Source organism: Coregonus clupeaformis, chromosome 34 (genome assembly GCF_020615455.1).
Source record: "Coregonus clupeaformis isolate EN_2021a chromosome 34, ASM2061545v1, whole genome shotgun sequence".
Classification (NCBI taxonomy): Eukaryota; Metazoa; Chordata; class Actinopteri; order Salmoniformes; family Salmonidae; genus Coregonus; species Coregonus clupeaformis.
Genome location: NC_059225.1, coordinates 5,925,270 through 5,951,951, shown reverse-complemented (window position 1 = coordinate 5,951,951; position 26,682 = coordinate 5,925,270). Strand labels below are relative to the sequence as shown.

The window sequence follows — 26,682 nt, the reverse complement described above, 5'->3', positions numbered from 1 at the left end:
TCCTAGACATATTTCCCCACAACGTTACAATGAACCTGAACCTTTGTACTGAGACAGAGAGGCTTTAAAGGAAAGAGCCTTTAGCGGGTCATGTCCATGGGCTGGAGCTTGGGCAAGAGGAGCTGGACAGTGGGGGACAGAGACCCAGCCGCCTGCCCTCACTGCGTCTCTAATCGCTGCCTCCCATCAGCCACTTCACCCTGGTGAGCCAGACCCTGCCAACTGGAAATATTCTGGTTGCCCGGCAACGCCGATGACATCAGCAACCTTCATCATCAGCCGTCCCTCCAACCCCAGGCACTTGGGTCTTAAAATAGCGACACAGATTATTATCAGGCTTCAAAATAGCAGCCATTTTCTCTGTTTTCTTCCTGGATACACAGGGGAAAACAAGCTGGTATTCAGACAGATTTGGATAAAGGGGTGGGGGTCAGAGGATGCTGTGGGTGTCTGACTGAAGTGGATAGATGTGACTGTCTGTGATGTAACAGAAATGGAGACTGAGTGGATACTCTTTTTTCCATATTTTTCTTCTTTTTTTTCTTCTTTTTTTAATAATTTTTTTCTTCTTCATTTTTTCATTTTTTTCTTTTTTGGATACTCTTGATAAGGGAGATAGAGAGGGAGAGTGGAAAGAGAGCAAGAGAGAGAGAGAGAGAGAGAGAGAGAGAGAGAGAGAGAGAGAGAGAGAGAGAGAGAATGGTGAAACAGGAGAGGTGATGATTGAAACGCAGAATGTATCAGCGAATCAGCTGACAGCGTGTGCGTCTGGGTGCACATGAAAGTAACGAGTGCACAAATCACTTCTACTTTATATCAGTAAAGTTCTCTTGCCCACTGTCCCTGCAAAATGACATTTGATTTGGAAAGAAAACTAATAAAAAAACTAATTCAAATTCAAAGCCATATTGGTAAATCAGTCAAACTCTGCCTGTAAGCTTGTTTACATAATTGAACATGTCCATTAGGGAACATGAAATCTGCTGTTCATATGAGATCACTGACAAGTTAGACACATTTAGCTGAGACTAATCAGAGGCATCATTTATTAGAAGAGTTTGAAGCGAGCTGTTGATGTGCCATGTCATTTTCATCAAACAGAATTAAGGAGAACATATTTCTCACACTCTTAATATCGCTCTTCCGTAGGCGCAACACTCCTGCAGTGAACGATGAGAAAGAATGCTGTTCAAAATACCTGCCCCTTTGCAAAAACTCATTTACACTTCTTTGAAAGCTGCAGGAGGAAAGGAACACTTACAGTGGGGGAAAAAAAGTATTTAGTCAGCCACCAATTGTGCATGTTCTCCCACTTAAAAAGATGAGAGAGGCCTGTAATTTTCATTTATAGGTACACGTCAACTATGACAGACAAAATGAGGAAAAAAATCCAGAAAATCACATTGTAGGATTTTTTATGAATTTATTTGCAAATTATGGTGGAAAATAAGTATTTGGTCAATAACAAAAGTTTCTCAATACTTTGTTATATACCCTTTGTTGGCAATGACACAGGTCAAACGTTTTCTGTAAGTCTTCACAAGGTTTTCACACACTGTTGCTGGTATTTTGGCCCATTCCTCCATGCAGATCTCCTCTAGAGCAGTGATGTTTTGGGGCTATCGCTGGGCAACACGGACTTTCAACTCCCTCCAAAGATTTTCTATGGAGTTGAGATCTGGAGACTGGCTAGGCCACTCCAGGACCTTGAAATGCTTCTTACAAAGCCACTCCTTCGTTGCCCGGGCGGTGTGTTTGGGATCATTGTCATGCTGAAAGACCCAGCCACGTTTCATCTTCAATGCCCTTGCTGATGGAAGGAGGTTTTCACCCAAAATCTCACGATACATGGCCCCATTCATTCTTTCCTTTACACGGATCAGTCGTCCTGGTCCCTTTGCAGAAAAACAGCCCCAAAGCATGATGTTTCCACCCCCATGCTTCACAATAGGTATGGTGTTCTTTGGATGCAACTCAGCATTCTTTGTCCTCCAAACACGACCTAAATTGAGTTTTTACCAAAAAGTTATATTTTGGTTTCATCTGACCATATGACATTCTCCCAATCCTCTTCTGGATCATCCAAATGCACTCAGCAAACTTCAGACGGGCCTGGACATGTACTGGCTTAAGCAGGGGGACACGTCTGGCACTGCAGGATTTGAGTCCTGGCGGCATAGTGTGTTACTGATGGTAGGCTTTGTTACTTTGGTCCCAGCTCTCTGCAGGTCATTCACTAGGTCCCCCGTGGTTCTGGGATTTTTGCTCACCGTTCTTGTGATCATTTTGACCCACGGGGTGAGATCTTGCGTGGAGCCCCAGATCGAGGGGAGATTATCAGTGGTCTTGTATGTCTTCCATTTCCTAATAATTGCTCCCACAGTTGATTTCTTCAAACCAAGCTGCTTACCTATTGCAGATTCAGTCTTCCCAGCCTGGTGCAGGTCTACAATTTTGTTTCTGGTGTCCTTTGACAGCTCTTTGGTCTTGGCCATAGTAGAGTTTGGAGTGTGACTGTTTGAGGTTGTGGACAGGTGTATTTTATACTGATAACAAGTTCAAACAGGTGCCATTAATACAGGTAACGAGTGGAGGACAGAGGAGCCTCTTAAAGAAGAAGTTACAGGTCTGTGAGAGCCAGAAATCTTGCTTGTTTGTAGGTGACCAAATACTTATTTTCCACCATAATTTGCAAATAAATTCAATGTGATTTTCTGGAAAAAAAAGTCTTAATTTGTCTGTCATAGTTGACGTGTACCTATGATGAAAATTACAGGCCTCTCTCATCTTTTTAAGCGGGAGAACTTGCACAATTGGTGGCTGACTAAATACTTTTTCCCCCACTGTATATCCATGACTGTACAGAAGCCTCTCTACTCTACTCATGTCTACTCAGTCTTTCTGTTTGTCAGTTCATTACAAACAACAAGGCTCCTACAGTAGTTCCACTGTGAGTTCCTACTGTTTGAAACCCAGGGCCCACAGTAGATGTGAGGAGTTCCCTGGGAGGTCAAGGCGAGGCAGAGACATTGCTCCTGGCTCTCTGTGATGATACAGTTTGCCACACAGCAGTGGTACATAACTACACTAGGTTTGCTCCAGGGTAGAGAGAAGCCCAGGAAATGGCTAGGGACTGCTGCTTTCAAGCTGTGATACATTTCATTTTCTCAGATGGAAGGCAGACAGCCTTTCCAGAGCATGAACGCTTTGAATACTATTTCACTCTGATTCTAGATCAGTGATCTGACAGACAGCCTCTTCCATTCAGATCATCTTCCACCACCTCAATACTGATTCTAGATCAGTGGTCAGAAAGTGGTCAGACCACAGAATTATGTCTTAATAAGATTTATGGGTCAGACAGCCTCTCCTGCAGTCTCTTCTAATTCAGATCAACACAAGTCGCCCACCCGTCTGCCTTTAAAATCTCTATCTCTCTGAGCCTCCACTCCTGCTGATATTCATGCCATCGATTTCAGCTTTCCTTTGCTGAATATTACATTGGAAAGAGATTAAAGTGTGTCATGGAATGATTTGTGAAAATCAAAGGGTAATTGAAAATGTTCAATTTGTATCAATTTTGCAGGGAGCTACTAGATCAGCCTGGGAAGACTCAGCAGTAAAGCCCCTGGATGGAGACTGCCTGATTGCATCTGAAGGACAAATCCTTAGAGGCATCTTACATTCTTTATAAATAACTGTTGATGGAATGCATTCCAAAGAGTTGTACCTTTTCAAAATATTATTTTGATTTACGAGAATTCTTAAACTTAGATTTGTGAGAACCCACCCAAACGTTTCAAAAGTAACATGTTTGGAATAATAATGTTTGGAATAATACCAATAACTGTGGTTTTTCTTAAATAATGTGTCTTTTCAGTGTTGTTTGGATTACTGCACAAACATTATGCATTAAATGTACAATCCTCTCCAGAACCCTAGGCTGCAAGCCAATTTCAACCTGCACCACAATTATGATTTTGCCATCACTGCAATTCCCTCCCTCTTCTTGTGAGAAGGCAAGACTGTGGCTGATAAATGGGTTTGATGGATCACCTGTCACAGAGCAGTTGAAGCACAGGGTGCTGAAATCTTTAGATGACTTGTGACAGCCACCACCTGTCAGGTTCTTCCACAGGACTTAATTATGCATGCCTTCTCCCCAGAGTCAAAATCAAATCACTGCAGAGGTTTCATTTCTAGCTGTCAATATTAAAGGAAATGTTTTAGCCCAAAGTTTGGGGCCCATTTCTAAACCTCTGACAGAAACTCCGGATGCTATAGAAGGCTTGTGTGACGGTGGAGAACAGAACATGCCTGCAGCTCCCTCATCTCTCACAATAAAACAGACTGCTCGCATTCATTATGGTCCCTTTAACATATTGAGTCTGTCTGAGTTCAGTCTATTCTGTCTCTCACTCACACACAGAAGTAGGCGCGCGACGTACGCACACACACACACACACACACACACACACACACACACACACACACACACACACACACACACACACACACAACACACACACACAACACACACACACACACACACACACACACACACACACACACACCAGGGTGAGAGGAGACTTTTGTTATTGTTCAGAGACAGACTCCTCTACTCTCGAGTGAACAGGTTGAGAACTGCAGGCCTTTATTCCCAGTAATGGCTTTGAGCTTAGTGATGCCGCCGATCACACAGCCTGCAGTGGATGAAGCTCCTGGTCTGGACTGCACTAGCACCCCAGAGAGAAGCTGGGAAAGTGCCAGGGTTATTGTTCCATCTCTATCTATCAGCAGTCTGAGGTTTGACTGAACTTTAAGCGAACCATAGGCGGACAGTGTGAAGGAATCCTATCATACCCCTCAGGGCTAAGACTGACAGAGAGAGCCCCAAGGATATGCTCTGAGAATCAGCCTGTCGTCTCTGATAAACCTCATATCAACACCACAACCATGGAGAAGAACCACCTCCTAGGAGAGTTAGAGAGCCGGAAAGGAACTGGGCAGACACACACACGGACACACGGACACACCTTTTGAAGACATCCAGACTGATAAATGTTTCATAAACCCCTGTCCTCTGAGCTCCGTGCCGGACAGGCTCTGAGACACTCCTACAGACAGAAGAGTAGAAGTGGAGACAGTACGGAGACAGCCAGTGGCTTTACACTCATCTGAACTGTATATGTGTGTACATGTGTTTGCATTCATTTGTGTGTGTGCCTGTGTGGCATCTGGCCGTTCAGATCACACTGTACCAGCCAACCAGTAGGAGGCAGTCTTTGATCTATCTCCCCGCTGTTGAAACTGTGTGTGTGTGTGTGTCAGGGCCACACGCTGGGATGTCGATCACTCATCCCCCTTTGGCCCCTCAGAGCAGATTTACACCCTTGACAAAAAGCCTTACATAATAATGCCAGTGTGGCATGCCTGCTAAAACTGCACTCATGACTGATCAGTGAAATATAAGGAGAGTGCAGCCAAAGAGAGGGGGTCAATTCCATTTCAAATCGTTAGCTCTAGTGGAATTAACTGAGGTTCAATTGATCAATGTGACATTTCCTCTGTTTTTCCAGTTCACCAGCTACATTTAAATTAATTTCCTGAATCGACTGGAATTGAAATGGAATTGAACTTAACTTTGGGGCAAAGCACCATTGATTTCAGGCTAAATCGATGCACTCCTAAGTCTTCTGTATACACTGAGTATACAACACATTAAGAACACCTGCTCTCTCCATGACATAAACTGACCAGGTGAATCCAGGTGAAAGCTATAATCCCTTATTGATGTCACTTGTTAAATCCACTTCAATCAGTGTAGATGAAACGGAGGAGACAGGTTAAAGAAGGGTAGTAGATGCCAGGCGCACCGGTTTGTGTCAAGAAATGCAACGCTGCTGTTTTTTTCAGGCTCAACAGTTTCCGTTTCTAGAATGGACAACCAGCCGACTTGACACAACAGTGGGAAGCATTGAGTCAACATGGGCCAGCATCCCTGTGGAATGCTTTGGACACCTTGTAGTGTCCATGCCCAGAATAATTTAGGCTGTTCTGAGGGCAAAAAGGGGGTGCAACTTGGGCTGTTATGGTGACCTTATTACCGCCACACCGGGCGGTCACGAATCAGTGACAGCAGTCAAATTCCATGTGACCGTTTAGTCAACTGTGGGACCTTATATCGACAGGTGTGTGTCTTTCCAAATCATGTCCAATCAATTGAATTTACCACAGGTGGACTCCAAGCAAGTTGTAGAAACATCTCAAGGATGATCAATGGAAACAGGATTCACCTGAGATCAATTTCGAGTCTCATACCAAAGGGTCTGAATACTTATGTAAATGTGATATTTAACATGTTTTTGCTTGTCATTATGGGGTATTGTGTGTATTGATGAGGGGGAAAACTATTTAATACATTTTAGAATAAGGCTGTAACCTAACAAAATGTGGGAAAAGTCAAGAGGTCTGAATACTTTCCGAATGCACTGTATTATTTAGTATATGTAAAGACAAGATTAAATCAAGAATAGTGTGATGGGTGACAATATTAGCTTATTATACAAGCAATATTATCACTTGTGAATGATATATTATCACTTGTGAATGATGCCCAGCTTAAGGCAAGAAACAGTGCATGCTTTGTTTTGCGACTTTATCAAACCATAGTCCCACACCTCATGTAGCCTACCTAGCCCATAGGCCTAAATGTTTTGATAAGGTTTGTATCACAACTAAAGTGGCCAAATAACTTCTTAAAGTGAAGCACATTAATCCGCTTTACAACGGGTGTAGAGCCTAACTGGCATACATACGCAGCGCGTGAGTTAAGTTTGGAGAAGAACATTTTCACCATAAAAATGCACCTTTATAATAAAAGCATTACACGTATAATAGCATTTGAGGTCACTTTAGAGAATGCTGTTTTCCTGCTAATGTAACATTTGCGCTTATAGCCTACTGCCGTGTGCACATTGCTGCGCTTATAATGTGAAGAAATAGCCTAATAGTTTATCAACAGTTAAGCTAAACATTCTCATCTGTTGCGTCAGGCTCATTACGGCCACACAAAGGGGATGCAGACAGGAAATTAGAAGCATTATCAAGTGCTTGTGAAATTGTGAATGAGAGACTGATGAAGTGTGTACAGCCTGAGCAAAAAAACATGCCTTTCATGCAACTTTTTCAAATCATCATTAGAGTTACATCATGCAGCCTTGGAATGTATTAAAAATCTAAACATATAGCCCAACATTTGTATCACAACTAAACTTACATAATTAACTAAATTAAGCATTTCTGAGTACCTGTTTCTTTGTTAACCACTCAAAACAGAATAGCCGCATATGCACACTCCCTCAAATCGTTTGGAGAAAATATCCTTTCTATTTTATTCAGCTATGTTCAATTGAATTCTTCATACTATAAAATAATATAAAATAATCCCATGGAATTCTAAGCAAACCTTGAAATGCTGCTAAATGAACTAGTGTAGCCCACAGCCATATGGGATAGCCAGATCAGTGCCTAACATAATGTCACGCCCTGACATAGAGATCGCTAGTTGGTTTGGTCAGGGTGTGAATATCTATGTATTGTGAATATCTATGTTGTTCTATTTCTATGTTGGCCGGGTGTAGTTCCCAATCAGAGGCAGCTGTCAATCGTTGTCTCTGATTGGGGATAATACTTAGGTAGCCATTTTGCCTACCTATGTTGTGGGATCTTGACTCTTGTTTGGCTTGTTTGTGTGTAGCCATTGTGAGCTTCACGTTACGTTGCTTTTGTTGTTTTGTCGTGTGTTATCTTAGTGAATAAACATGTATGCATTCCACGCTGCACCTTGGTCCAATCCTGTACTCAACAAACGTGACAGAAGATCCCACCACCAACGGACCAAGCAGCGTGCCCAGGAGGAGCAAACACCCTGGACACAGGTGGGGAAGATGTGGTCTTGGGAGGAGATATTTGCGGTAAAGGACCCTGGGCAAGGTAGAAGCCCAGGTAGGAGAGGATCAACGGCGGCGCCAACAGTGCCGACAACGAAGGAAGCCCCGAGAGACAGCTCCCAAGAAAAAAACATTTGGGGGCACACGGGGTGGTTGGCGGAGCCAGGGGCAGACCAGAGCCAACTACCCGCACTCGCTGTAAGGAGCGTGTGTTCATTGAGGAACCAAGGTATGCGGAGATACGCACTGTGTCGCCAGTGTGCTTTCACAGCCCAGTGCGTCCTGTGCCAGCACCCCGCACGTGCCGTGCGAATGTGGGCATCCAGCCAGGACGGGTTGTGCCAGCTTTACACTCCAGACCTCCAGTACGCCTGCACGGTCCAGTATATCCTGCTCCGGTTCTACGCACTGTGTCACCAGTGCACCTCCCCAGCCTGGTACGCCCCGTACCTGCTCCTCGCACCAAACCAGTGGTGCGTGTATCCAGTCCGGTACGCCCCGTACCTACGCCCCTTACCTGCTCCCCGCACCAAACCAGTGGTGCGTGTCTCCAGCCCGGTACGGCCCGTACCTGCTCCCCGCACCAAACTAGTGGTGCGTGTATCCAGTCCGGTACGGCCCGTACCTGCTCCTCGCACCAAACCAGTGGTGCGTGTCGCCAGCCCGGTACACCCCGTGCCTGCTCCTCGCACCAAACCAGTGGCGCGTGTCTCCAGTCCGGCATGGCCCATGCCTGCTCCTCGCACCAGACCAGTGGTGCGTGTTCCCAGTCTGGCACAGCCCGTGCCTGCTCCTCGCACCAAACCAGTGGTGCGCCTCTCCAGTCCGGCACGGCCCGTGCCTGCTCCTCGCAACAAACCAGTGGTGCGTGTCTCCAGTCCAGCACGGCCCGTGCCTGCTCCTCGCACCAAACCAGTGGTGCGTGTCTCCAGTCCGGCAAGGCCCGTGCCTGCTCCTCGCACCAGACCAGTGGTGCGTGTTCCCAGCCCGGTGTTGCCTATGCCTGTTCCTCGCACCAGACCAGTGGTACGTGTCCCCAGCCCGGTACGGCTGGTGCCAGAGCAGTCCGCTCCACTGGTGCCTGGTCTAGCTCCGGTCAGCGGCTCCACCCCAGTGCCAGATCAGTCCGCTCCACCGTTGCCCAGTCCAGCTCCGGTCAGCTGCTCCAGTCCAGAGCCAGAGCTGTCCGCTCCACCGGGGTCCAGTTCAGCTCCGGTCAGCGGCTCCACTCCAGTGCCAGAGCAGTCCGCTCTACCGGTGCCTAGTCCATCCCCGGTCGGCTGCTCCAGTCCAGAGCTAGAGCAGTCCGAACCACTGGGGTCCAGTTCAGCTACGGTCGGCGGCTCCACTCCAGAACCAGATGTCAACTCCTCTCCAGGGTTGGGGCCTCCCACACCAGGGTCCAGACAGTGCTTGGTGCATCGTGGGAGGACTGAGAGGGGAAACATCGCGCCGAGGTCCAGACCGGACCAGGGATGCAACGGGGAGGCAGTAAGGGAGAGGACGTCACGCCCGGAGCCGGAGCCGCCACCGAGGCTAAATGCCCACCCGGATCCTCCCCTGTTAAATTAGGTTTTGCGGCCGGAGTCCGCACCTTTGGGGGGGGAGTACTGTCACGCCCTGACATAGAGATCGCTAGTTGGTTTGGTCAGGGTTTGAATATCTATTTCTATGTTGGCCGGGTGTGGTTCCCAATCAGAGGCAGCTGTCGATCGTTGTCTCTGATTGGTGATCATACTTAGGTAGCCATTTTGCCTACCTATGTTGTGGGATCTTGACTCTTGTTTGGCTTGTTTGTGTGTAGCCATTGTGAGCTTCACGTTACGTTGCTTTTGTTGTTTTGTCGTGTGTTATCTTAGTGAATAAACATGTATGCATTCCACGCTGCACCTTGGTCCAATCCTGTACTCAACAAACGTGACACATAAGGACAACTTAGAGTATGCTATTCTGTTCTTCTGAAATAGACTACATTTTCTTCATATCATATTTCTTTAGACCAGTCGAAAATAAATAATGGATTTATTTTGATGGTGTAGGCTATATTACATGGATTTATTAGACTTTTTAAAATGTAGATGTTCCAAAGGTCTGCATCAGTGGCTTGTAGGCTATGTGTGGAAGCCAGGAGATTGGAAATGTGTTTATGTTAATTAACGGTCAATCACTGTGAGAACCGGCAGTTATTTGCTTGACAATCACCGGCTGACAAAATGTCATGACAATCACAGCCTAGGTGCAACTCAATATTAGGAAGGTGTTCCTAATGTTTGGTATACTCAGTGTATTTATAGGCCTTTGAGAAAACCAAAGCAACCTAATGGTCATCTGAAAAGACAAAGGAAGACTCATACTGTATATTGTATCAACTGGAGTTGTTGCACTGTGGCATCTTGGCTCATGATAACTAACATTACAGTGGATGACACAGTAAAACACCAAAAGCCCCGTTTTGAGTGGTAACTTCTGTGGGTTACTGCTGCTGAGTTAACAACACCCACATCCAGGGAGGTCTGGGAGAGAAAGAGCCATCTCCCCAAACAGGCTAATCTGGGCTGAGATCCAAGACAGTGTTATGTGGATCCTCTCTCACTCTCACCCGTACATTCTCAAGGTCCATGTCTTTTCAACAGGGTATTGATTCTATATTTAACACAGAGATGTCTTCTCTTCCCTGATCGATTATCTGCAGAATAATAAAAAAAACATACAAGGCATCCAATGCATTTCTCGTGCCGCCTTCTCTACCACATTTATCACAGTTTCGTGGGACTGGGGGTAATCGAGCCGCGCAATAGCTCGCTGCCTGGAACCTGGGCTGGAATCACCCACCAAGTGACTAATGGCGTCTTAGCGACTCTAAAGTCATCAGAATGTGACAGGGGAAACAGGGTGAAACGATACAGGATAGCCCTGCACTCAAGACCCCAATTACACATCACCAATATAGACAACAGCGATGATGGATGATTGGTCAATTGGGAGGTATTATATACAAAATAAATCACACACACCAACAAGAAGAACTTCCCCTCTTTATCCATTGGAAAGCTACTAGACCATAGCATATGGTCTATGAATTATGAACTGCTTTGAAATGACTAGTATTAATGAGGTTAGATTGAGAAGCTGATTAAGTTATTGGGTGGATGTGGGAGCATAGTGAAAGCCTTAGGGCACTCTAGGACAAGAGAAGAGCAGCCCCAAATCATTGTGGGCTAATTCTTCTTCTTAGCACTGCACTTAGTGGGTCAGATGTAGTACCATGGCCGGTATCAAGAAAACTAACCATCGTCCTAGTGTAATATGTAGTGTCCATTGTGAGGTTCCAGTAGCTAATGAAAGTCTTACCAGTCTGCCACCAGTGGTCCAGTACAGGCACGCCAAAGCTCCTTTTGGCCCAGTTCAGAGTCTCCCACGTCACAGCGCTCTCCAGCCAAGAAAAGGCTCTTCAATCTGGAGGAGCAGAGAGAACAGTCGAGCTCTATAGGCCAGTACAGTGTAACTGAGTAGTGGTAGATCTATAATTAAGCAATAAGGCCCGAGGGGGTGTGGTATATGGCCAATATACCATGGCTAAGGGCTGTTCTTACGAACATCGCAACATGGAGTGCCTGGATACAGCCCTTAGCCATGGTATATTGGCCATACTACGCAAACCACAGAGGTGCCTTACTGCTATTATAAACTGGTTACCAACGTAATTAGAACAGTAAAAATAAATGGTTTGTCATACCCGTGATATATGGTGTACAGCTTCAGCCAATCAGCATTCACAGCTCGAATCACCCAAACAATATAACAGCCAAGGAATGTTACAATTTTCTTAACACAACAATGATTCCCTACCAGTGTTTCCCTTGAAGTGTTTTTCAAGTAATCTAAAAGTGAGTTGCGCCAGTGGCAGGGGTGAATAGAACAATAAGCTAGAGTTTTCCCATTAGACAATAATTGCCTTACGAGTCTCAAACTTGCACAAAAAACGTGTACACAAAACAGCCCATATTGTTTCTGTTGATCTGAGTAAGTAAAAATCCCCCTCCAGCTGTTGTTATACAGATAAAGCCATGCTAATCTTCACTCAGGGACCTTGACATGGTCTGATAAAGCAGAGAAGACTTCACTTGCTGCCATACAGTTTCCATGGCCTCGTTCCACACATAACAACTCAAGGAATTCTAATTCACATAGGCCTCAGAGGAGGCTGGTGGGAGGAACTTTAGGAGGATGGGCTCATTGTAATGGCTGGAATGGAATCAATGGAACAGTATCAAACATCTGGAAACCACGTTTGACTCCGTTCCATGCTGTACATTCCATTCCAGTCATTACAATGAGCCTGTCCTCCTATAGCTTCTCCCACCATCCTCCTCTGATTGGTCTGTTATCTGGGTCAGGGTGAGGGTCTTGGTGTAATCTAAATGAGAATGGGTAGAAGAAGCAGGGTCACATATCTCTACATAACATCCAGAGAATCACTCTGCTGCTCTTCGCTCCATATTCTACACAGCACGCCAATTTAAATTGAAATTTCACCCGTGTCACCTTGCCCTGAGTTCCCTGCTCCTACTCTGGAACAATCTGACCACAGCCTTGGATGGTTGGATCTGTGTGTAATTCATACAAGTGGGTGGGTGAAGGCCTAGCACATTTCTTCATATCTTTACAGGCCCAGATTCAGCCTTGGACAGGCAACAATAGTCCCACAGTACTATACCTAACATAGTCCCACTGGGGAAGTTTGCGTCTCATTAACAACAATGAGTGGAAACATTCGCCCCCATAATTGCGTTTAGTGTGCATGTGCTTGTGTGTATGTGTGTGTGTGTGCTTGTGTGTGTGTGTGGCTGCGTATGTGCAATGAGAATGTATATCAACCGCACATATATTCCTTGAAAGATGGCACATGATATCCCAAGTACTGCATGATATAAATCCTGCAAATGTTAAGCAAACAGGCAGAGTGAGTCGCAAGCCAGAAGTCAGTGAGCCAAGCTTCCTGGTGCTACAAGCTGGAAAATGTTATTGACTGAAGTCATGAACTTTGTCACCCATTTTGAGTTAGTGCTCCGGGCTATGTTAATAAGGGCTATGAAATGGTGCTTGCTCCATGGTGCTGTAATTGTTCATCTGGGTGGGTTGAACAGTACAGCAAGACGCTGCTCCTACAGAGAGCTCCAAACCCGCTTTTCTATTATTTTTCTGACATCTGGGGTGACGAGTGAAATCGCTCAAGCTCGCTGATAATGCTCCAAGGCCATTACAGTGCAGAACCATTCCACGGAAGCAACTCATGTGTCGTAATAACAATAGTCATCGTGAAGTACCCAGAGTGGATGAAATACTGGGCTGAAAATTGCAATTTTATGGTTTTGGCACGTCTGCACCTTGCAACACTTGGAAAGTGCTACACAGGCAAATCTGACTTTCTGAAAAGCAGCACATAGGAAAGTGCATTCATAATGGCTTTGTGGCCCTGGAGGAGGCAAGCACTCTTGCCGTGCCCTTCCAGCGCCTTCTTCTTCTTTGTTTTTTGGGCGAATCGCAACCAACTGACAGGTGCATACACCGCTACCTACTGTACTGGAGTGTGAGGCCGGTCACGACCTATCTATCCTCCCAACGCCTTTCCGGCACCTTCCCTGTTGGGAGGCTAATGGAGTCCAGCTGAGGATAATAAGTCAATCAAGTGTGTGCTTGGCTGGACAATCAGTCCCAACAGTTGATTAGGCTGCTGCTGCTCGCACTCGAGGGAGATGACTGGAGACAGCAGCAGACAGGTTGGGGCTGAAAGATGCTCAGTTTAAGATAACCTTTGTTATTTGAAGAAATACTTTACATTTCTTATTTGTAAGCATTTCTGTTGGTAAGTGATGTAATAAAACCTCATTTATGTTGGTAAATTGTGTAATAAAGCCTAAGTTTGAAGTGTTTACTCTACCCTCACTGACCCTCTGTACCCGGAGACCCTATTAGCTCTGGTCCATGGCAGTGGCTTCTCCCCAGGCTGTGTCACAGGCGGCAATAATTACTATGGGCTCTGTGATATATTTTAGCACAGGAATTGGTGCAATTAGCTACGCATGTGGCGTAACTGAGCTAGGAGCTGAGAAGAGGCTACTGCAGTGAGCTTATCAGAGAGCGAGAGTGATGAATATTTCATATGCTATCCACCCCTGGGCTACGGCACCCACATCATATTACTACTGAACTATCTATGGCCTACTGATAGTGGTGCAATATACACTGAGGAGATAGCAGCAACAACCAGTTCATAGGAGCAACCATCCACGCGTGAATTAAGGCAAGAGTGTCACGATCGTCTGACGAATGAGACCAAAGCGCAGCGCGTTGAGCGAACATGACTTTATTTAATTAAAGTACTGAACACCAAAACAACAAACAATGACGATACGTGAAGTCCACAGTGACAATGACTGTACAGGAACAAAAACCCACAACACTAAGGTGAACACTGACAGTTTAAATATGGCTCCCAATCAGAGATAACGAGCCGACAGCTGACACTCGTTACCTCTGATTGGGAGTCACTCAATACAAACAAGGAAACACAACCACATGACAACCCAACCAAACAAAACACAACGAAACGAACACACCCTGGCTCAACATACAAAGTCCCGGAGCCAGAGCGTGACAGTACCCCCCCCTAAAGGCGCGGACTGCGACCGCGCCTCAAAAACCCCAAACAGGGAGGGCTGGGTGGGCATTACTCCTCGGAGGCGGCTCCGGCTCGGGCTTGACCACCACCCTTCTTCAACCCCCCGTAGCGCCCCGGTCCGATCTGACCCAGCTGGTAGGATCTGGACTGACGACGCGCACCCCTGGCTTGGCGCGTGAGGCAGGAACGGACCGACCTGGCTGACGATACGCACCCTAGGCTTGATGCGTGGAACCGGAACGGGCCTCACCAGACTGACGACTCGCATCCCTGGCTTGGTGCGAGTAGTAGGAATGGGCTGGATCAGGCTGACGGCTCGCACCCTTGGCTTGGTGCGAGTAGCAGGGGACGAGCTGAACCAGGCTGACGACTCGCACCCCTTGGCCCGGTGCGAGTAGCAGGAACGGGCTGGACCAGGCTGACGACTCGCACCCCTTGGCTTGGTGCGAGTAGCAGGAACGGGCGGGACCAGGCCGACGACTTCGTACCCCTGGCTTGGTGCGAAGTAGCAGGAACGGGCTGGGCCAGGCTGACACTCGCACCCTTGGCTTGGTGCGAGTAGCAGAACAGGCCGGGCTGGGCTGGCGACGCACACCGTAGGTTCTGTGCGTGGAGCAGGAACAGGCCGGGCTGGGCTGGCGACGCCCACCGTAGGCTTTGTGCGTTGAGCAGGAACAGGCCGGGTCGGGCTGGCGACGCGCACCGTAGACTTGGTGCGCGTGGAAGGAACAGGCCGGACCGGGCTGGCGACGCATACCGTAGGTTTTGTGCGTGGAGCAGGAACAGGCCGGGCTGGGCTGGCGACGCACACCGTAGGTTTTGTGCGTGGAGCAGGAACAGGCCGGGCTGGGCTGGCGACGCACACCGTAGGTTTTGTGCGTGGAGCAGGAACAGGCCGAACTGGGCTGGCGACGCACACCGTAGGCTTAGTGCGAGGAGCAGGAACCGGCCGGGCAGGGCTGGCGACGCACACCGTAGGTTTGGTGCGAGAGGTAGGAACAGGCCGGGCTGGGCTGGCGACGCACACCGTAGACCTGGTACGTGGAGCAGGAACAGGCCGGTCCGTACTGGGAACACACACCACTGGCCTTAACCGGGGATCAGGAACGGGCCGGACCGGACTGGTAACACACCTCAGTCTCTCACGCCGTGCCTCAACTACTTCCCTCCCTCTACTCGCCAACGGCTCCCGTAATCCGGTAGCCTTCTCTCCACGTCTCCCTGTGGCAGCCTCCTGCTGCCCAGCCGCCCAAGCCATGTGCCCCCCCCAAAAAACTTTTTGGGGTTGCCTCTCGTCCTTCCGACGATGGCCCTGCTGACGCCGTTGCTCCTCTCTCAGTCGCCTCTCCACTGTTTTACTCCATGGCCGGCGATCCATCCCATCCAGGATCTCCTCCCAAGTCCAAGACCCTTTTCCATCCAAAATCTCCTCCCATGTCCAGACCCTTGGCTCCTGGACACGCTGCTTGGTCCTGGTACGGTGGGTTTTTCTGTCACGATCGTCTGACGAATGAGACCAAAGCGCAGCGCGTTGAGCGAACATGACTTTATTTAATTAAAGTACTGAACACCAAAACAACAAACAATGACGATACGTGAAGTCCACAGTGACAATGACTGTACAGGAACAAAAACCCACAACACTAAGGTGAACACTGACAGTTTAAATATGGCTCCCAATCAGAGATAACGAGCCGACAGCTGACACTCGTTACCTCTGATTGGGAGTCACTCAATACAAACAAGGAAACACAACCACATGACAACCCAACCAAACAAAACACAACGAAACGAACACACCCTGGCTCAACATACAAAGTCCCGGAGCCAGAGCGTGACAAAGAGTCCTTTGAGGAACATTTGAGTGTCTTAATACTTAATGATGTGTTCTCAAAACGCTTGCCTTTCAATTCAAACTACAAGTTTATAATCAATTCATGAGAAAGAGGGGAAATAGAGTTGACGTTTTAATTGACATTATTTGCTATTTTATTCAACTTTACTGGACTGCGTTCTTTTTACATTCACTGAGAACATCCAATTTCCTGAGCTGTCAAATAACACGTTTAGTGTCTGCTGCTTCCTGCCCCCAGACTGTTAATGCTGCTTCCTGTTTGGTAGTAGAGGAGTGAGAAGAATACATTTGATGGTTGTCTGTTTTGTCTCCAGGCAAGGAAACACAAAGGTCAACCGGATATTCAACTACTGTCTGAGTCTGTCTGGATTCTGGAAACAAACTATATTTCATTGCTGTTGTTGTGTTTGTGCCTCAATTCTCTCTCAGTGAATTGCAGTAGTCTTTCACTAACCTGCTCCCTATGGGAGAAAGACAGTCATGGAAATATGTTGCATGGCACATGACTAAACCAACAACTGAAGCATAGTCCATCATAACAACTAGCAGAAAGAATGTCATGTTAAAGTCCAGGGAAAACAATGAATTCAATCCCTTTGGGATTTGTGTCTCAGGTCTGGCTGGAGCAGTCGAGGCAAAACACTGTTCACAAACAGCACACAAAATACCTTCAAATTCCCCACATACAGATGATTAAATGGCAAACTATAACCAAAGGTCAAAGACCCCTGCTTTATGACTGCGTACAACAGGTGTGGGGAAAAATCTAAATAAGTGGAGTTATCACCACTTCCCCTCTATTTTCACATTATACCTGCTCGACTGTGATACTGTTTCAAAATATTAAGGAACCAAAACTGTATTTTCAACAGATTTATTATCAATATAAATTATGACATTTCCCATGGGGATAACAATCACTTCAGTCCATGGAACCAGGCACCATCAAAGATGGCGTTGCCTGGGGCTCTCTACAGCACTCAGTGATTCCCTGTGTGTTTAGCAGCGTGGCAGCAGCACAGAATGATTTAATAGGAATGAATGCCCTGCCACTGTGTTTTTATCTATCCTGATTAAACCTCAATCAGGTCTAAATGAGAACACAGGTCCTGAGTGATGAGCCTGGGCATGGCAGGGACACTGCTCCAGCAGATGGACAGAGACTAACAAGAGAGAGGGCAGGCAGCGCCAAAACCTTCACCCAGTGGGGGACAACACTGGATATGGATGAAAGGTATCCAGTCCCTGGACGTTAATAGGAAAACACTCCTTTATTGGGAATAAAGGGTAGGCCTACTTCAAGTGGGCAGAAAAGCTACAAAACAGAGCTAGCCATGACAGTTGTTGAATGGTCCATCTCTGCAGTGTTATGTCAGTATGTGGGGATTGGGTGGTGAGTGTACCTGGTGAGGGGGTACTGAGCCCCCATGGCAGCCTGGGTGTCCTGCTGGCGGATGGCTCAGATGGCAGTGGGCGCGGTGAACATGGAGGAACAACCATGCTCTGACAGGACGCGGAAGAACGCCCCGGCATCCGGCGTCCCAACAGGCTTGCCCTGCAGAGAGAGACAGAGAGAGAGATCTGTTACAAACCCAAACAGCCTGAGGACATAAGCTTACATGAACACGCCAATTGGGTATTGAAGTGTAGCGGTACATTCAGAGCAAGCTGTTTTTACAAAAAGCTTGCGGTAGTAATGACACAACCAGCCAACTATCAAACAGAAGAACAGTGCTAAGGCCATAAAGTTTTGTTCCTATTGGAAAGAGAGGAAGGCGAGTGAGCAGTCCTATGCAGTGAAAAGTGACGTTCCACTACATTAACACTTTCACTCTGCGAACAGAATGAATATTAATGGGAAGAGCTGTTTGAAATGGAGACAAAATTATATTTGGAGCTCAGCCTTGCAGACAGATGAGCTGAAACTGATGAAAAGAACACGATTACTCTATTGAGAAAGTATTGTGCACCAACAAAAGTCGTAGTGAGGAAGAGCCCATGGGCGAGCGGAACCGATATTAATTCTCTAAAGGTTCAGTCGGCGAGGTGGCTCCTACAGTAAGTAGAGAGAGGTGTGTGAGAGAGAGAGAGAGGGCCAGATTAAAATGAGCTGGGAAAACAACAACAGACCCGAGGGCCTTGTGAATATTTGTGACTGTGTATTGATCAGTGAGACGACAGAAGGTCTTGTGTGGAGCATGGTAGACAGGAGCAGTGCATTCCACAAGACAAACACAGCCACAGACAACATGCTTTGGTTAAAGCTTGGCTGATGAATTCAACCCCCACCACCAATCCTACAGCAGCCACAGAGACCAAAAGGCTAATGAGGTGGATAGCCTCCATGTGCAGTCCTACCTCCCCCACCCCTCTCTCCCAACCCCAGGGTCATTTGCCCAGGGCACAAACACAGCAGAATCACCAGCAGCTCTTCATACAAATAACTTCCACAAACCAACCTAACTGGGCCTTTCGAGCCAGTGAATATTGGTTTAATGAGGCCGGGGTAAATTTGCAATGATGATCATGCGCATGAATATCAAGAGGCCGGTCGTCTGAAACTACATATAATCATGCGTCATTAGGAGTCCATTTTTCTTGCACTCATTATCTTTAAATAGAGTGATCTGTGAAGCATTTGGAATCACTGAGTGAAAGGGACAAGACCTTGAGAAAGTTGAGTTTGCTTGTTTTTCTGGAGTCAATTGACCAATAGCGACCCGTTCACGTCATTATAGTAGGCCTACTGTAGGCTACGGTACATACCTCGTATAGAATGGTGGTGTTGCCGTGGAGGAGAGGGGCATAGCAAATGTAGGAGTGGCCCACTACCCAGCCCAGGTCAGACGCTGCCCACCATACCTAGCAGAGTAGGCAGAGAAAGATGAGAGAATGCATACTGTACTATGTTTGTGCATGCATATGGTATATGTTCTGTAATACAATAATAAAGAACACTGGAGATGTTTCACATTGACTTACTTCACCAGGCTTGAGGGCATAAATGTTTGCCATGGTCCACGTCAACATCACAGCGTACCCAGCAGTGTCCCTAACAACGCCCTGAGGGGGGGACGTAGAAAAGAGGCGAATGTTGATGCAAGACGAATGCAACAAGCTCTCAAAAGGTTTAGTTTTTTATTTTACATCAAACCCTTGTATAAATCACCTCTGGAAAAAACTATTTTCTTTTTCAAGGCAACTATTTTGTCAGGCCATCTTTGCTATGTTTTTGAACATGTATGGTAATATAACCTGTATGAGTTCAGCTGTGTCCTCCATAGATCTCACTGGTGACTATGAGTCTGAGAGAACAGCAGGCTATAATGGAGGACCTCCCCAGCGGGTGGATATTTCATATTACCTGGGTGCCAAAGACAAAGGGAGCTATCTGGAGCTGTGTTTTTCCAATTTAGATACGCCTCCGGGCAATTTTTCAACCTCCTGCATGGTTCACCTCATATTCAGTACTACCGTTTCTGGTTTAAACACCGTCTCATCTATCTCATGGTGGTAAAGGTTAGAATGAACTTTAATCACATTTGCAGAGCCATAGAAAGTATACTGCAGCATATGATACTCATCTCTTGCATTAAACTGTGAAATTGACTGGCTTCTTTGTGATAAAAGTCGTCAGACCCCACTGGGCAAAAACTGGTTGAATCAACGTTGTTTCCATGTCATTTCAACCAAAAATGCAATGTGATGACGTTGAATCAAAATGGAAAACAGATTGGATTTGAAAAAGTCATCAATGTAAGGGAATTTCTTATGTTTATTCACCCAACTTTTAACCTAAATCCAATGACATAGTGACATTTTTTTGTTGATTTCATGTTGATTTCACGTTAGTTGACAACTCAACCAAATGTAAATCAAACCTAGACATTGAACTGATGTCTGTTCCCGGTGGGACTTTACACTCCCTTCCAGTAATGAACATGTGTTGTGTCTAGTCAGAGTGGTTTTACCTTAGGAGTGCCGGTGGTCCCAGACGTGTAGAGGACGTATAGAGGATGGCTGGCAGGGAGACACACAGTCATGAGGACGTGCAGTGGACATCTCCTCCTCCCAGTCCAGACTGAGGTCAGGATGCATGGACACCTTCTCCCTGTTGCAGACAATCAACCAGGAGAGATGCATTCATTTCCATGACATATTCAAGAGAGACACATTCAAATAATTTTTACCATGTGGACATAAAATACAGATTAAAACAGAGCCATTAGTTGTGCACAAATCAACAAGTGCCTTTTCATAGTGATTACTAAAGTGGTTTAAGTTTCACAAGAGGGGCAATTTACCGACGACTTCAAAAGGGGGTGCATCTCATATTCTCACTATTCTTCAACAGGGGAGGTGTAGTGATTTGCTCAGACAGTTTCCATGACAACACACAACGTATCACCTTAAAAGTATCCTCCTGTGTTGCATAATCAAAATAGCTACTAGGGTAATTGAACATAAAGGTAACACAGCAGCACTCACAGTCTGGGTGCAAAGCCCCAGACATTCTGATACATTCCAAACATACAGTGGGGAGAACAAGTATTTGATACACTGCCGATTTTGCAGGTTTTCCTACTTACAAAGCATGTAGAGGTCTGTCATTTTTTATCATAGGTACACGTCAACTGTGAGAGACGGAATCTAAAACAAAAATCCAGAAAATCACATTGTATGATTTTTAAGTAATTAATTGGCATTTTATTGCATGACATAAGTATTTGATCACCTACCAACCAGTAAGAATTCCGGCTCTCACAGACCTGTTTGTTTTTATTTAAGAAGCCCTCCTGTTCTCCACTCATTACCTGTATTAACTGCACCTGTTTGAACTTCGTTACCTGTATAAAAAGACACCTGTCCACACACTCAATCAAACAGACTCGAACCTCTCCACAATGGCCAAGACCAGAGAGCTGTGTAAGGACATCAGGGATAAAATTGTAGACCTGCACAAGGCTGGGATGGGCTACAGGACAATAGGCAAGCAGCTTGGTGAGAAGGCAACAACTGTTGGCGCAATTATTAGAAAATTGAAGAAGTTCAAGATGACGGTCAATCACCCTCGGTCTGGGGCTCCATGCAAGAACTCACCTTGTGGGGCATCAATGATCATGAGGAAGGTGAGGGATCAGCCCAGAACTACACGGCAGGACCTGGTCAATGACCTGAAGAGAGCTGGGACCACAGTCTCAAAGAAAACCATTAGTAACACACTATGCCGTCATGGATTAAAATCCTGCAGGGTCCCCCTGCTCAAGCCAGGCATGTCCAGGCCCGTCTGAAGTTTGCCAATGACCATCTGGATGATCCAGAGGAGGAATGGGAGAAGGTCATGTGGTCTGATGAGACAAAGATAGAGCTTTTGGTCTAAACTCCACTCGCCGTGTTTGGAGGAAGAAGAAGGATGAGTACAACCCCAAGAACACCATCCCAACCGTGAAGCATGGAGGTGGAAACTTCATTCTTTGCGGCTGCTTTTCTGCAAAGGGGACAGGACGACTGTACCGTATTGAGGGGAGGATGGATGGGGTCATGTATCGTGAGATCTTGGCCAACAACCTCCTTCCCTCAGTAAGAGCATTGAAGATGGGTTGTGGCTGGGTCTTCCAGCATGACAACGACCCGAAACACACAGCCAGGGCAACTAAGGAGTGGCTCCGTAAGAAGCATCTCAAGGTCCTGGAGTGGCCTAGCCAGTCTCCAGACCTGAACCCAATAGATAATCTTTGGAGGGAGCTGAAAGTCTGTATTGCCCAGCGACAGCCCCCGAAACCTGAAGGATCTGGAGAAGGTCTGTATGGAGGAGTGGGCCAAAATCCCTTCTGCAGTGTGTGCAAACCTGGTCAAGACCTACAGGAAACGTATGATCTCTGTAATTGCAAACAAATATTAAGTTCTGCTTTTCTCATGTATCAAATACTTATGTCATGCAATAAAAATGCAAATTAATTACTTAAAAATCATACAATGTGATTTTCTGGATTTTTGTTTTAGATTCCGTCTCTCACAGTTGAAGTGTACCTATGATAAAAATTACAGACCTCTACATGCTTTGTAAGTAGGAAAACCTGCAAAATCGGCAGTGTATCAAATACTTGTTCTCCCCACTGTAAGTGGTACTAATAGAATAGACGTGAAAGATTACCTGAGGAGAGTGATTGCAATACCTGGCAAAGCATTTTTAGAATGATTTCCCTGAGCACAGATTCGGCTGTTTTTATGTACGAGTTGAGAAGAAACTCATTTCAGTTTGCTGGAGTGCCAACACATTACTGTAAATGGCTGCTGGCTGTTTTGGAGGAAATTGACTGTATTTTATGCTACCGGTTCAGCCTGGTTTCACTCTGACCCTGTGCCAAGCTCCCCACCACGGCCTGGAACCCATCTCAGCGTTGCATGATTCAGTCCCACAGCAGGGGGAAAAAACACACACATTTGCATTTTCATTCACTGAGCATTGACTCGCACACCTCATGCGCACCGGTTCTCTCTCCCACCTTTGTTTCAACAGGCTATTTAGGAGCGACAGATCTGTCGAACCATCCATAACTCCATACAAACTCACGGCTGAAATAATCTGATCTATATACACTGGAATCGGATTAGTGGTCTATTCAGGAAGTAATAGCATTACGTAACCGCTAGAGAGGATAATGTAAAACTATTGCATGTCAACAGAGCTATTGTCTTTGGGAAATGACAGGCATCTCTCTGAGAGAGTTGACGTTAGTGAGTTAGGCCTTACCACAGCATAACATAGAACAGTATTCTATCTCTGTGGGCCTCACCATGTTGGGCTGGTTGTAGATGAGGACCTTGGAGGGATTGTGAGGGCTGAGCTCCAGGGCTTTCTCTACCAGGGGGATGTACTCCACTCTCCTGCCAGGCTCAATGCCAAAGGAGGCCGTCACTATCATCTTGGGCTGAAAGACACGGCATTCACACAGTGTGTTAGTGGTGCCTCTTAAAACACAACAAACGAAACAAGACCTAAGAGATGTGATACAACACAGTTTAACAAATGCATTAGTCTGAAATGTACTTTAGAACATTCTGAAAGGCCATGTTCTGATTATGTAATGTACTGTAAGTCAATATGACCGATATTACCTCTCAATTCCTATTTGCACACTAATCAAATGTAATAAGGGATCTGAAATTACTGTCTCATTCAACATAGAATGAGTGTCTCTAATATTTCATTCATTCTAATCCAATATAAAACAGGCTAATCAATTCTACCCAAATGCTTGAGGAGGAATCCTCAGCCATGGTGGAGGTGCTCCTCTCTGAATGGTGTATACTGTAGGCCTAGAACTTAAAAGGCTTTAAGGTCTGGCTTATATAGCTTAAAAGGATTTCAGTATATCCAATTCAGTGTCAGAGTCGCATACTGGCTAATACCCCTGCTGCTTTGATGAAATCCCTCCAACAAAATACTTCACTTGGCTTCAGTGAGACCTTTATCTACTGTAATATTACTATCTATGTGACTGTGAAAGTGGACCATCAACTCTTCTATAAAGGGTCCTATAAATGTGGCATGTACATTTCACACTTAACCATTCAACCATTAAACAGATCTGACAGTGGAGACAATCCTAAATATATTTTGGGTGCATGGTCCATTTAAAACTAAATTGACATGTTTTGTATCATGTTGAAACTGTTGCATTTCACTGATGTAGCATTATGAAGGAATCCCAGCACATCAAACTAAAGAGACACAATGTGAAGCTATGATGGTAGGCTGACCTTGGCATGGTCGATGCGGACAGACAGCTCCTTGGAGGCGAATCCCCCAAAAATGAGGCTGTGGGGGCTCCGATCCTGGCACAGGCTAGCATGGTGAACATGGCCTGGGGCACCATGGGCATGTAGATGACCACCAGGTCGCCCTTCCACACCCCGTGTTTCACCAGGACCCCAGCCAGCCTGGACACCTAGGCAGAGAGGAGGGGAAGGGGTTACATTCTAATTAAATATCTACTGTGTGAAAAGTTTTGTTAAGATCATTACCTGTTCCTGTAGTTCTCTAAAATTGATTATCTGCTTAGTTCCAGTCACTGGGCTGTCATAAATGATGGCCGGTTGATCTCCTCGTCCACTCTCGACATGGCGATCCACTGCATTATGGTAAACATTCAACTTCCCCCCACCAAACCTTACACAGAGAAAACCCAACATTAGAGACAGCATATTGTCATTAAGAGCCATTAAATAACTACTGTAATACGTTCACTGTAGATGTATCAATGTTATGAAATAACAAAGCTAACAGTAAGCACAGTAGCTAGGTCTACATTTAGAGAACGTGTTTGATAAGATAAGGGCTGAACAGACAAAAATGTCATTTTTTCCTGCAACGTACAGGATCTGTCTACAACCCCAGATCTTTTGATGAAATGGGAGTCTCAACTCATTATGAGCTCTGTTGAGGTACTAAGGTGCTGAGACAAGCAGGTGGTGTCTGGGTTCCTGTTGTTTTAAATATGCACCCACACAGAAAGATGAGACATCATGCACAGTCGCTCACTAGCCACGCCTTGATTTGAACACTATTACAACACTGAGGTCAATCTAGAGAGCATAGGGGATATTTACCATGCATAATTAAAGGTTCATCCTGTGAGGTCAGCCATCAAATACTTTGGACAGCTATACATGGTTTAATAATATGACCTTGGTGCACACAATTAATTCTGAAATATCTAATGATTAAGAACAAGTGCATGATATTTCACTATTGGATAGTCATAGACTAACTGTATGTACAGTGTCCCTAAACCTATCGTCCAAACATCTAATGCTTTCAAGTAGTAGGATAAATTGTATAGCTCCAAGGTGGTGGTAGTGCACAACGCCACTCCTTCAATATATTTTTGACCGAAAATGAAAACGTTTCAGTTTGTCACTTTCACAAGGTTGGAGTAATAACATTGGCTCGAATCTACTTTGTGCCTTAAGATTTCGAGAAAATGAACAACTAAGAAAGATTTTTCAGTTATCTCATTTACATCTCAAACCCCGGCCTGGTTAGTTTTGCAAGCGTTCCCGGAAGTCTCGCATTGTTGCGCATATACAGTGGGGGAAAAAAGTATTTAGTCAGCCACCAATTGTGCAAGTTCTCCCACTTAAAAAGATGAGAGAGGCCTGTAATTTTCATCATAGGTACACGTCAACTATGACAGACAAATTGAGAAATTCACATTGTAGGATTTTTTATGAATTTATTAGCAAATTATAGTGGAAAATAAGTATTTGGTCACCTACAAACAAGCAAGATTTCTGGTAAAAACTCAACTCGTCGTGTTTGGAGGACAAAGAATGCTGAGTTGCATCCAAAGAACACCATACCTACTGTGAAGCATGGGGGTGGAAACATCATGCTTTGGGGCTGTTTTTCTGCAAAGGGACCAGGACGACTGATCCGTGTAAAGGAAAGAATGAATGGGGCCATGTATCGTGAGATTTTGAGTGAAAACCTCCTTCCATCAGCAAGGGCATTGAAGATGAAATGTGCCTGGGTCTTTCCAGCATGACAATGATCCCAAACACACCGCCCGAGCAACGAAGGAGTGGCTTCGTAGAAGCATTTCAAGGTCCTGGAGTGGCCTAGCCAGTCTCCAGATCTCAACCCCATAGAAAATCTTTGGAGGGGAGTTGAAAGTCCGTGTTGCCCAGCGATAGCCCCAAAACATCATTGCTCTAGAGGAGATCTGCATGGAGGAATGGGCAAAAATACCAGCAACAGTGTGTGAAAACCTTGTGAAGACTTACAGAAAACGTTTGACCTGTCATTGCCAACAAAGGGTATATAACAAAGTATTGAGAAACTTTTGTTATTGACCAAATACTTATTTTCCACCATAATTTGCAAATAAATTCATTAAAAATCCTACAATGTGATTTTCTGGAGAAAAACATTCTAATTTTGTCTGTCATAGTTGACGTGTACCTATGATGAAAATTACAGGCCTCTCTCATCTTTTTAACCCTCCCGTTGTCCTAGGGTCAAAATGACCCGCCACTGTGTTGAACCAACTTTATTTAATTTTTATATTTTTTGGATCATTTGTGAGAAGGAGGCAGTGATACTTTCTTTAAAGTCTCACTACCTCCTTCTCACAAATTATCCCAAAAATATAAAAATTAAATAAAGTTGGTTCAACTACAGTGTGGGT

The 26,682-nt window shown here is 45.7% G+C and overlaps 1 pseudogene; it reads right to left on the bottom strand.

Annotated features, from left to right (window-relative positions):
- Positions 1-4,937: 4,937 nt before the first annotated feature.
- LOC123482467 overlaps positions 4,938-26,682 on the bottom strand; it is a 36,369-nt pseudogene continuing 14,624 nt past the window's right edge.